Below are 13,551 nucleotides of genomic sequence, written 5' to 3' on the forward strand. Positions count from 1 at the left end.
TATTACACAGAAGCTCAATGCACTGGAGACTTGTGTACCAACTGCTGGATCCCACACTTGTCTCTTATAGCATCGCCACAAGGATATGAGCACTCTTGTTCTTGGCAGAACCATAAAATGTATTATGGCACACTTCAAATAAAGTATAAGTTACAGCTGCTCCCTTCGTATTGTTCATCGTTGCTATAAAATAAGTGTTCCTAAATTTACCTAGTTTTACATATTTACAAGAAAAGTATAGCAACCATGAAGCGTATGTTGCCTACAATAGACTATAATGCATCTTCAAATGCCAAAACCAGTCACAAAGTAGTGTTTACATGGAAATTACTAAGCCTGCCAATACCTCTCACCTGCTTAGACATATAATGAAATCAAAATAATGGACACAAACTACTTATATGAAATCCAACACAGGTTCAATACACACAGTAACAAGAATTTTAAGTACTCTCAAGACATCACATAACCTAGGCTTCACCAATTCATGAACAGTTATTTTTCAATTCAGCCTACACCTTGGGCTACACTACCTACAGATCAGTATGTCACCAGATGAAAGATGTCATTTGCATTCACTGCCTTTACTAACTTGTAACCAAACTGTCACTAACAACCTAACGTATACCGCATGCTAAGCTACAAATCAGCATGCCTACATTATTAAAAAAAAAAAGAATAAGTTTTCATTGATCTAATCTACCTCTGATTTCATTACAAATAAGCAAGGTGTAAGTATTACTCTGATCCACTATTCATCATTATATCCTACTACATAGTTTGGTAACGTTGAGTTAAAAGTAATAAATAATGGGGATCAAAAAATTGACAGCAACACACAAAAACATGAAGGCCTTTAATAGAAAATTCTGCAACAGTGCAAAAATGGGTCTAAGAGGAGCTGACAACTGCACTTTGATGAACGATCAATATAATATTTGATGTTTAACTGCAAGGGATTCCTACATAAGAGTAACTCTGTGTTAATATTGCAAGAATTGTAATAATACAACAGATGATTCCCCTGAAAACTGAAACGAAAATTTTAGTGTTACACAATTACTTTTATCAAGTATCTCATGTACCTCTCCTCACGGAATTTGGTTGAGAGAGTGACACGACCAACAGTAAAGGAATTAGTCACAATAATAAAACAAACTTCCTTACACTACTATGCTGTTAATATCCAATGGCGGAGGTGGGGTGGGGGTGGACAACTGTGACATTGTGCAATTACTTTTCATCCCACTAAACATTAAATACCGGTGATCAGAAGAAGTTTTACTGAAACTGATAAAACTGCATAAATAAGTATCGATTAATATAGACGAATTAATCCCTCCTGTATATTACACAAACCCTAGCAAACTAAACTTTTGCCCGTGTGCATAAGCGGTAGCAAACGGACTGCCATCAGTTTGTTCATTGTCATGCATTTTCTGCTACAGCATAACTCAAAAGTGCAGTCTTTGGGAGGGCACGAGTACTCTTTTGGTGATTAGTGTGACATGCTGTTTAGTGGGCTGAGCAGAGATTTTGGAAGGTGGCTTTAGTACTATTAGTTACGTATTTTGCTATCCAACAGCATGGCGAAAAATGATACAAAGGCAGTAATATACACAACACTGTATCATCATTCGAGCTGCAATATCATAGTCAAAGAAGAAGCCATAGCTGTCTCTTTACTATCACACACACGATCAAGGTTCTTATTTTACATGTCCAATGCTGAAAAACGTGCTGCTACGCAGAAGCCACATATTCAATTGGTAATGAACAACAAAAGGGGTATTTTCCCGCCTTATCGATATTTGTTAATTGTTAACATTATATTTCCATAAAAACATCTACTAGCACTGTACCTGATACCCCAAACGTACAACTGGTGCAATCTAAAGGACAGTAAGATCCTTTTTCTTAAACAACTGTAGAATCACACGACGCCACAATCCGCCATTAAAACTTACCCAGCACCTCGTGACCACCTCTTCAAAACATACAACCGAAGAACATTACAAATATATATACATATATAAATGATTTAGTTTATATCTTCCAGTAAAATTTAATAATACCCAAAATAGTTAATAACCCACCTGTAGTCTCACTTTTACCTTCTCGTTCAACTTAATACCGGCTCTAACTCCCTGTTTTCACACTCAGAGATTCAAGGCACTTCTTCCCCACGTGCAGTCACACCTCTGAGCCCGCGAATCAGCTTTCCTATTTGTTGGTAAAAAGTTGTATAGCATTATCAACAAAGTCTTCAGGTTAAGTTCAAAACGACAACAAACAAAAGTATCAAAGGTCGTATTTGTCACGCATGTTGCTAACGTTGATAATACCAATACTTCAATTGAACGTGCGAGTTCAGAAAAATCATTGCAGCATTTAGTGCTTTGAACAAGAAATTATGGTATAATTTTTTTGTGAAATGTTAATTCTGTTATTTCCTCGATATGAAAACTTACCTCTTTCAATTACTATTCGATTGCGCGGATAAACGGTGTCTCACCTACATAATAATTAAGTAGCAGTAAAAAGTAAAAACGAAACTTCTGGCAAGGAGATGATGAACCGATTACTTTCCCATTTTGGACTGCGTAGGCATTGTACACACAAGGAACGGAAAGGTATTTTAAACCATAAACCTTTCAGCGTTCAAGCTTGTCTAGAAGACAACTGTGTTAACGAGAATGCCGATTGCCACTTTCAGATGCTATATAGGCTAGTGTTCAATACCGATTTCAGGGGGAAAAAATGAGTACAGAGAACCTGGTTCAATTAAATTTCGAGCAGTCATCTACATTTGACATACAAAAAGTCATCGAATACCGTAGTTAAGAAGAATTATTCGGATACTGAAGTTTTTTGGATTTTGATGGAGCTACATATGGATCATATCCGATAATGTGAAAATGAAACATCATAAATGCATTAATGTTGCTCCATAGATCATGAATACGACATTTCGTAATGATGTGGGAATGTGTCACTTTAGCATAAGTTTTCTTTACACACCCACCCACCCACCCACATACACACACACACACACACACACACACAGTTACTACATGATATCTAAAAATTCATCTATTGAGTAGAAGGAGTTGTCACGCAGTAACTCTTTTTACTTGTTTTTAAATGTTGGTTGGCTATCTGGACTTTTAATGCTATTTGTCAAATGACCAAAGATTTTTGTGGCAGCATAATTCACCCCTTTCTGTGCCAAAGTGAGATTTAATCCAGAATAGTGGAGATCATGCTTTCTTCTGGTGTTGTAGCTATTCAGTTCACTGTTACTTTTGAACTGGGATGGGGTGTTAATGGCCAACTTCATAAGTATTCCGAAGGTACTGTGAATATCCCGAGTTCTTTAATAAATGTCTACAAGAACATCTTGGGTGCGCTCCAGCTATTATTCTGATTACATGCTTTTGTAGAATAAATACTTTCTCTCCTAATGACGAATTGCTCCAAAATATGTTGCCATATGAAAGCAGCGATTGAAAATAGGCATATTAGGCTAATTTACTAAATTTGCAATAACCTTAATAGAATAAGTAGCTGAATCTAAGCATTTCAGCATATCATCAATGTGTTTCTTCCAATTCAATTTCTCATCAACGTGCACACCCAAAAATTTTGAATATTTTCCTTAGAAACAGACATCTGTTTATACTCTACATTTATCAATGATGTAATGCTATTTACTCTACACAGTTGTCGTGTTTTTTCAAAATTTAGTGAGAGCCCATTTGCAGAGAACCACTTCAGTTTCTGAAAGACGTTATTTACAATTTCCTCAGACAATTCTTGTTTGTTGGGTGTGATTATTATACTTGTATCATCAGCAAAAAGAATTAGCTTTGCATATTCATGAATATAGGGTGGCAAGTCATTACTATGTATTTGGAACAATAAGGGACCCAAGACTATACCCTGTGGGACACCATTCTTGATACCTTCCCAGTTAGAGGACTGTGCTGATTTTTGTAGACTATCTGCGCTGTTAATTTCAACCTTCTGCATTCTTCCAGTTAAATATGAATTAAACCATTTGTGCACTGTCCCACTCATACCACAATACTTAAGATAATCTAGAAGAATTTCATGATTCACACAATCAAAAGCCTTTGAGAGAACACAAAATATCCCAATGGATGATGTTCAGTTATTGTTTAATATTTGATCAGTGAAAGGACATATAGCATTTTCTGTTGAAAATCCTTTCTGAGAACCAAACTAACATTTTGTTAGCGCTTCATTTTTACAAATATGTGATGCTACTCTTGAATATGTTACTTTTTCAAGAATTTTGAATAAAGCTGTCAGGGGCGAGATAGAGCGGTAGTTGTTACCATCAGACCTACCACCTTTTTTTCGCAATGGTTTAACAATAATGTATTTTCACTGTTTCAGTGAGCTACTACATATGTGGCTGAGAATCCTACTTTATTTTTGGGAACAAGCTTTTAAAACTGTATTGGAAATGCCATCAATTCCCTGTGAGCTTTTACTTTTAAGTAAATTTATTATACTGCTAATTTCAATACGAGAGGTGGGCTGAATTTAAATTTTATCAAATTGCATAGGTATTGCCACTTCCATATACTGCCTTGCATTTTCTAATGAATAGCTTGATCCTATTTTCTCTAAAACACTTAAAGACGATTATTGAAAATGTTTTCTACTTCTGACTTCTTTTTAACAATCTTTTCATTGAGTTTGATAAAAATAGAGTCTTCCTGTGCTCGTAGTTTCCCTGTTTCCCTTTTAACAATATTCCAAATTGTTTTAATTTCATTATCAGTTGTTCCAATCCCACACATAATATATATATATATATATATATATATATATATATATATATATATATTTCTTGACTTTTTAATAAGTTTTCTTAACACAATGCAGTAGTTCTCATAATGTTTCACTGTTTTGAGATCATTACTCCTCCTAGCTATAAGAAACATTTTCCTTTCCTGTTTACAAGATTTTTTGTCCCTTTAGTAAGCCATGGTTTTCTACATGGTTTTTTACAATTAAATCTCAGTGTTTATTTAGGGAAACTGTTTTCAAATATACTTACAAAGGTATCATGAAATAGGTTAAATTTTAGCACCAAGTTCCCTGTACACTTCAACTCAATCTAATTGTTGGAAGCTCTCCCTAAATTTTTCAGTTGTTAAACTGTTAACTGAACATACTATTTTGGAGGATCGTTTTGCATTATTGTATGGAGTTATGTCATATACTGTAACTAACAGGGCATTATGATCAGACAGACCATTCTTAACAGGAAAAGTTTTTATTTGATTAAATATATCTTGGTCTATAAAAACAGTCTCTATCAATGTGCTTATCCAGAAAGACTGAAATCAGTATTTCAATATCGAGCTCTCATTAAAATAATAATAAATAAACCACAGAAAACTGCTAGTGCTGTGACCCCTCTCCAAAGCAAACTCGAAAGGTGAAACACTTAGGTGTTCACAAACTTTTCACGCAGACAGTGCATTACTGTCCCCTACTGATTCCAGCAAGTCAGCAGTCGTATTCGGTGGGCAGAAAATCATTTTCACCTGAACATTATAGGTTCTTCTCATTGTAAACGAAATATTGTCAACAAAGGGAAGAAAAGCTAAAGATTTTGCGTGCGTGCTCTTCTCTTTATCCATTTCCTGGTTCTTTATTATAGCCTTTTGATCTGCCAAGTAGAATATCCATTTTCATTGAACACTATCTACAGGTGGGTGAGCTCTTTCAGCAAACTATCTGCCTCTAAGACTGTGTGAGCTGTGTATATGAGTGTTTTAAGAACGCTCATAGTTTGTGATGAGTAATGACAGCTCGATGATTGTAGATAAAAGAAGAGGTATATACGCTCCTTAGACATTGCAGCCAAGATCACGTTGTTTGTAGATGACATTACTGTAATAGTGAGTTATGTTAAGGAATCTCTGTCCACTGTAACTTACGTCCTTAAGTCCTTGCTTTCATGGTTCAGTGCCAACAGACTGACCTTGAATGTGAAAAAAGCAAATGACATAAAACACAGGGAAAACGAATCAAAACCAAGAAGTCCATCTGGTACTCGGTGGAAATGAATTAGAAAGGGACAATTCACAAATCTTTTAGGACTGGATGCTCACCGCAACTTAACTGGAAAGACCATGTAACTAATCTCTCCCAGAGACTCAATTCTCTATGTTTTTCTCTGAAAACTATTTCTAAAGTTTTCTCCCCAGATAATGCTACAAACGCTTATTTTGGTTACTTCCAGTCCCTTGTAGCTTATGGAATAGTAAAATTAATAGTCGATAAAATAAAATACTCACTTTATAGAAAAGGGCTATGCGAAATTTGTCATACAGCTTGGCTAGAGCTCAGTCCAAGCCCCTATTTAAAAAGTTGTATTTGCTTATTGTACCTTCAATGTACATATACTAAATGTATGTTGACAACAAGAGCTAGACTTGGTGATCTGCTAAGTAACTCTGATTACTACAGTTACACTGCTCACAGCTGTGGACCCTTCCATATAGAACAAGTTAGAAGAACCCACACTCAAAGACATGTGAGCGATTTTGGTGCCATTCTTTGTAATGCACTGCCAACATACATAAAGAGGTAGGATGCAGAAATGGCTTATAGTCAGATTTAAAATCATTTTTTGTTGAGAAGTTTTTCTGCAGTGTAGATGAATATGTTAGCTTGTAGGATTTAGTAATCCTCACTCATTTGTTTCTGTTAACTGATGTACCATCTATGCTGTGTTCGTCTTTGCAAAGAATGTTTCTGCTTTTGGTTTTCTGTTTCATCTGTTTCAGATGTAGTGTAATACACCTCCACTGAGAAGGGGTCTGATGCTAACCTGATTGTGATGGTTATGGTGCCGGCAGATTTTCGTTTGTTCATCCATTATACTTTTTAATAGTACTACATAATGTGCTCGTGTGTCTTAGTTTTTGAGATATGTTTTAAATCAGAGTTTCACGATTTACCTGCATTGAATGCCTTATTGTGCATTTTGTACTTTTCTGCAATGTAGCGTAGTTTGTTTATGTGTTTTATCTTTTTCAAAGGTGTTCTTATTCTAAAATATTTTTGTTCAATGATTTATTTATTGTGCATGTTGCACTCACAATGTAGACGATGTATTTTGTGTTTCCCCTTCCAACTGTGCACCAAGTGGGGTGGTTATTCCAGTCTTAATGTACTGGACTCGGATTTATTCCAGCCAACCTGACTTGGGTTTGCCATGATTTCCCCTTGTGCCAAGGTGAATGCAGGGATGGTTCCTTTTATTGGGTCATGGCGAACATCCTGCCCTCTACTGCTTTTATCCTGTCGTGTTTCGTTAATGTTTGATGTTGTACCTGACGAAAATACAATCGCCAGTATAAATGTATGTTCTTTACTTGCTCTGAGAGGAGAACGAGTGGAAACTAGAAGATGTAAAAAATTAGTTCATTTTATCATAAGATAAATTTACTAGACTTTGTAAATGCATTTCCACAGGAATGTTCAGAGTATTTGCACCTGTCTCTGAATATTAAAGTATGGTATATCTTGATACAGACAAACAGCAAGACTCTTCACTTGGAGTACATAGACATAATGTTCACAGTCAAAGTTCAGCATTAGACGTGAAATAAACTAATGCCCTGTCTAAGATGACAATGTCGTCTTAATCGTCGATGACGAACTGGGCTGAGCCTTCCTGTGCTTGGCTATAATTATATCGGTGTCTCGTTACAGTGGTGCTGCGAAGCTGAGAGAGGATGTGGCTTTGCCAGCGTCTCGCATTTGTCGTTGCAGTATGTATCGAGATATCGTTATTTTCTGTGGTATCAACACGAGGTGCAGACTTCATTATGGCACCACAATTTTTGGATGATACCACATTTTACAGTAGAACCTCACATAGCGGGCATAATTCGTTCCATAATTTTACTGGCAGTGCGAAACACTCGCTAAGCGAAACAATTTATCCCATATAAATTAATTTAAAATACGATAGTGCGTTCCATGCAGAGGGGCTACTAAAAGTTTGATCTTATTCATACCAGTTATTCAAAGAAAATTGTACATACATTATTATGTACTATACTATTCACAATACATAACTAATTCTTTTTTACTAGGCAGCTATCTATAGTCATTTGTTTCTGCCAACGCTTCAACACTTGGCGAAAATGCGATACAGCCATTATCGCCAAACAAATTTGTAGTGTGTGTAGCCACAGTTTTATTGTGGTGATGATTTTCGATGTACGATGCAATCAGTTCCCACGATTTCAGCATTTCTCATATTGCGCCATAAGATTGCTGTTTTGCTTTTGCTCATCCTCTGAAGAATTCCTCTAGACAACTTCCTGCTGTGAAACACACTGCAACTCGATAAGCTCTTTGGTGGTCATTTCTTGGCTGGGATCTTCCATAAGTTCGTCGATATCATTGTTACGAACTTCTAGTACCATGCTCTTGTTCAAGGACTCAATATCGTTGACTAAAGGCTGCAAAGGTACTGACTCAAATGCCTCAGAGTCACCTTTGGCAATGCACTCCTGTCAAAGCCTCTTCCAAGCAAAACCGAGAGTTCTCATGGGAATCCCTTCCCACGCCTTTTCGATCATCTTTATGCAGGCAATGATTTTGAAGTGATATTTCCAAAAGTCTCTGAGGGTGAGATTACTAACTTAAGTCAACTGAAAGCAATGCTCGAAGAGTGCTTCAGTGTAGAGCTTCTTAAAGTTAGAAACAATCTATTGGTCTGTAGGCTGGAATATTGGAGTGGTGTTGGTAGGCAGAAACTGGATCTCGACGAATTGAAATTATTCAAGCAGGTAGTCTTGCAGGCCTTCATTGCCTTCATTGATCCAATCACAAAAAAATCACGTGTACCCAAGCCTTGTTGTTGGAACCCCACATCACATTTCCTGCTCTTCTGGACTTTCCACTTCTTGAAGATTCGTGGAATTTTTGAATGGTAAACATTTAGCTGTTTAATGTTTAAACCGCCGCTTGCATTGGCACAGAATAGTAGTGTGAGACGGTCTTTTATTGGTTTGTGACTGGGAATGCATTCTCCTCTGCTGTTATAAAGCTACGCTTCAGCATCTTTTTCAGAATAGACCCGTCTCGTCACAATTAAAAACCTGTTGCGGTGGATAACCATCAGAATTTACGAGAATCTTGAAGTTGCTGACGAAGCTCTCTGCTGCCTTTGTGCCAGAGCCAGCTACTTCGCCATGCCTCACAACGCTCTGGATGCCAGTTCTTCTCTTAAGCTTCTCAAATCACCCATGGCTTCCCTTAAACAAATCTTCAGCCGCTGATGATCCTGGCGTCTTCTTAACGATATCGACGAAAATCATTCTCACCTTCTCATAAATTATGCTCTCGTTAATAGTATCGCCTCGCAATTGCTTTCCATTTATTTATATAAGGAGAAACATTTAGACATGGTCTAGAATACAAAACTGTTGTTTGGATACTCGTAACACTCCCTTTGATGCATCTATCTCCTTAATCCAGTCCTTGTTCTTCTGTGTTGTTGAATTTGCAGACGCCAACTCGAGGGTGCAGGCTGGGGTGCCGAGTACATCGACACTGGTGTTGTGGTAAGTATGCTTCCAGAAGGCTGTAATACTTCTGCAAAGGAAGGAGGGAGACTGATAAGTATCATACGCACAAACACACTGCAAACTGATACATACATTGTGGTTCACAAAATGATGTTAACCATGTCGCATTACCATCAACCAGGATATTATTAGTCATATATTAATATATTTTCTTATACAATGAAACAGCCACTAGCTGTGTTGTCATCAAGCATGTCTACAAAATTATATCATAAGCACTCTATGCAAATGTAAATTATTATTAGTAGAGTAAGTAGTAATACTCATGTTAATGTTCGATGACATCCTACACGAAATCTGGCTAGAAAACGGCGTCAAGACCTGTGGTAGTTCTAGTCAACAGCTGTTATAGAAAAAATGAGCACATAGGAACTGCATAAAGGCATGAGATGGAAAAAAATCACATACAGATGTATAAAACAGGTATGCTTACATTTGCCCCCTTGCAAATCACGCATTAGGAAAGCTATAGCTCCATTGTCAAGCTGTAATGGTGCCATGTTACTGTCTTGCTCAGGCATATGTGTGAGGGAATTCCGATCACCTAGGAAAAAAAGCATCCTGTAAGTACTTTAAAAAAAAAAGAAAACACATAAATATTTATACTTATATTCCCTGAAGAAAGTCACATGGTACATCGTCATCACTCGATAAAAGAGGATGCTTACCCACACCATCGCTATTATCACTGCCAGACTGTCGCTTCATGTTTGCACAGTAGTCGAGAACGATAATCAAACTGAAGACGACCTGTTCAGGACGTCTTATTTATATACAGTATCGGCATACATGTCCCATCCTGCTTATGGTGATCTTGCAGTTATCAGTTTGCTTGTGCCACATATTTCACCATATCGCATGCTCTGCAAAGGAAAAAATGCTACTGCTTGGTAGTATATTTTTGTTGTACGAAAGCAACCAGCCTTCAAATAAATTCAAATCACACCACCAGTGATCTCCTTCAGTCAGCTTGCAGATACCACATTTTTCATAGTTTCAACACTTCCTGCCAGTATTCCTTTTTTCTTGCACTATTTCTAGCTGTGCACTTACGTACAGTTCTTGGAGAGTCAGTCACAGCCTGTACGTAGGTTTGTGCAATGCAAGTAGCTTCTCGCAGTAAGGCAGCCATGGCTTCAGATGGCCATAGACACTCATGCCAAACATTTGTTGCGTGCTTGCACCTCAGGCCAGTTAGCACAGAGCATGGAGAAAAGAGTTCGCTTGTCACATGAGGTGTGTATATAAATTCATGTATTTGTTGACTGGCTTTTTACCATATACAGAGAGGCCCAAATTGGAATATGGCAGCAGCCTGCTGTGGACCACTTCCATTTTCAGTGGCATGTAGACAACGCTTCTAAACTTATTTCACCAGTTCTTCAAGAGCAGCCTATAAGTATTACCTAAAGATCATATTTTCCCCCTTCTCACTTTCAAGTTTTAGGTAATACTTAACATACATTGCCTATGCTGCTCGTGAAGATCTGGTGAAATAAGTTTAGAAGCATTGTCCATACACCACTGAAAATGGAAGTGGTCCATGGCAGGCTGCTGCCATATACCAATGCGGGCCTCTCTGTATGTGGTAAAATGCCAATCATCCAATACATGAATCGATATACAACTTCATGTGGGAAGTAAACTCTTTTCTCCATGCTCCGTGCCGACTGGACTGAGTACATGCATGCAACACGTGTTTAACATGTGTGTCGATGGCCAACTGAAGCCATGGATGCCTCCCTGGAGAATGCTGAAAATGTAACATCTTTAGACACGAACTGTCCACACTAACAGTGAAGCCCCTGCATATCGACAACGAATGCTGAAAATGTAACATCTTTAGACACGAACTGTCCACACTAACAGTGAAGCCCCTGCATATCGACAACGATATTTCCACTCTAAGCCATCATTGTGAGATATGATACATAATCCGGAATACCCTCACATTTGTACAACACATGTGATTCCTGTAATAGGTGAGTAATTTACTATATGGTCATTTATCTATAATGCATACACTGCAGTGACTTTAGGGAAGCTTTGCGACGATACAAATTCAGTGTACTCGTCTACAGTTCCATTTTTAATATCTTAAGTTTGATAGAAGGATTCAGTCACCACAGTAGCTATTAATTCTTTTAGCTTCTTAGGACTGAGCATGCATCCAGATTCATATCTCTCATAGTAAAAAGTGAAGCCTTACCTTGAATTTAGGTATACTTTAGCACTGGTTAGTTCACAGTTGTCAAGTACACTCGAATCCTTTTTCCAATTCCCCCTTTGTCTGCTTGCAACTCTAAACTAATAAATTGAGCTATTTCCAGTTGAACATATGTCTTAAAGGTCAATAATTACGTAGTAGTCTCTGGAAGGATTGGATACTTGTAAAGTGACTATGAATGAAAAGTTAACGGTAGCTGGGCACCTGCATGCAGGTGCTCTGCATCTGATACTGATAGAGTGGATACTTCGCACACCAATTTATCTAGCACAGCTTCATTTTCTTCATCTGACGATTTTTGAATGCATCAATTGTTGTCTGCACCACTCTGTCAGAAGCAGCTGACTGCATAAACTACTCCTGAAGTGGCGTTTGTAAGAGGTATCCGTCGGGAGTTCAAGGTTTTGTCCTGAAATGACACAGAAAAAAGTCTCAGGATGACTTATGTAGCTGACATACAGCTCTTGATTGTATGTAATGCTGTTGAAGATGGTGCCAAACAAAAGAAAAATTACTTTCAACTTAAGGTTGTCTTTACCACGAAAAGGAATGCACTATGCTGCCATCAAAACTTTTTATCACTTACCCAGTGATATAAAATGTCTCATAGACAGCGAAATTAAATTTTAAACCGAACTGAAAAGTTCCTGCTCAACAACTCCTTCTTTTCTGTAGAAGATTTTCTATGTTTGTAATGTGTAGAGAGTGTTGGATAGGGATCATCTTTATTAAAAATATTTTCTGTATTAAAAATACATAAAATTTTAAAAAATTGTTAATAGTTCTCATGTAGACATGCTTATATATGAATGTGTAATGCGACAGTAGAGTGACTTGTTCCACAACCTTACAATTAATCATGCAAAGGATCTATGAAATTTGAAACTAACTACATGCAGAATATATAGATATGTATTGTAATTAAGTTGATTGGACAGGAGATACCTGAGATGATTTAGGAAACTTAAATCAGGTAGCTCAAATACGAAGTCGTGTCTTAGCAGCTGCCCTGCTCATTTGGTTAGCCCACATTACACAATGTTCTTCTTATCATACACAATTTACAGCAAATATAACACATAACTTTGCACTGCAACACTATGGATATCCACTGGTGACTCAGGACCGTGAACATTATGTCTCACCATATCTTACTCATAGTTTGTATATGTATTTTCGGCTATATGGTGGTAGATACACAAACTGAAGCGGGTAAACTGAAACTCTCAATACTGGACATTAGCTTCATCCCATGATTTAAATGCTGTGGCATGTGATGAAACATATTTGTAAACAGGAAGAGATCAGAACACCAATAATTATACATTCATATACATATGAAGAACATATTTCAATAGCGGTACAAGTCCATTTTTGTTCATTTTGAGGTACAGAGTCCTAAAGTTAACTGAGCACTAAAAAATCTATGCTTCAGATGCCAGAAATATTCAAGCATACGGCTTCTTTCTAGATATGAACCTTTCTTTCTGTTTGTTTGGATCATTAATTTCAAAGCATTAAAGGCAGAAAAGTGGAGCTAAGAGACTCTTGTACCACTATTGAAATAAGCCCTTCATAATATATATATATATATATATATATATATATATATATATATATATATATATATATATATATATATGGCAGTTCAGTGATTGTGACCTGGCCAAA

General features: G+C 37.1%; 1 protein-coding gene across 3 annotated transcripts in view; it reads right to left on the reverse strand.

Moving 5' to 3' along the window:
• The window catches only part of LOC126298571 (nascent polypeptide-associated complex subunit alpha-like), a 29,501-nt gene extending 27,147 nt beyond the window's left edge, over positions 1–2,354 (reverse strand). Inside the window, exon 1 of one of the 3 annotated variants that reach the window (XM_049989938.1) lies at positions 2,097–2,354. The gene's annotated coding sequence lies outside the window, so the exon portion shown is untranslated. Of the gene's footprint in view, positions 1–1,862; positions 1,983–2,096 lie in introns of those variants that run through there. The other 2 variants (XM_049989940.1, XM_049989939.1) reach the window with 2 other exon arrangements.
• Positions 2,355–13,551: the final 11,197 nt, after the last annotated feature.

The sequence above is a fragment of the Schistocerca gregaria genome, chromosome X (assembly GCF_023897955.1).
Source record: "Schistocerca gregaria isolate iqSchGreg1 chromosome X, iqSchGreg1.2, whole genome shotgun sequence".
Taxonomy (NCBI): Eukaryota; Metazoa; Arthropoda; class Insecta; order Orthoptera; family Acrididae; genus Schistocerca; species Schistocerca gregaria.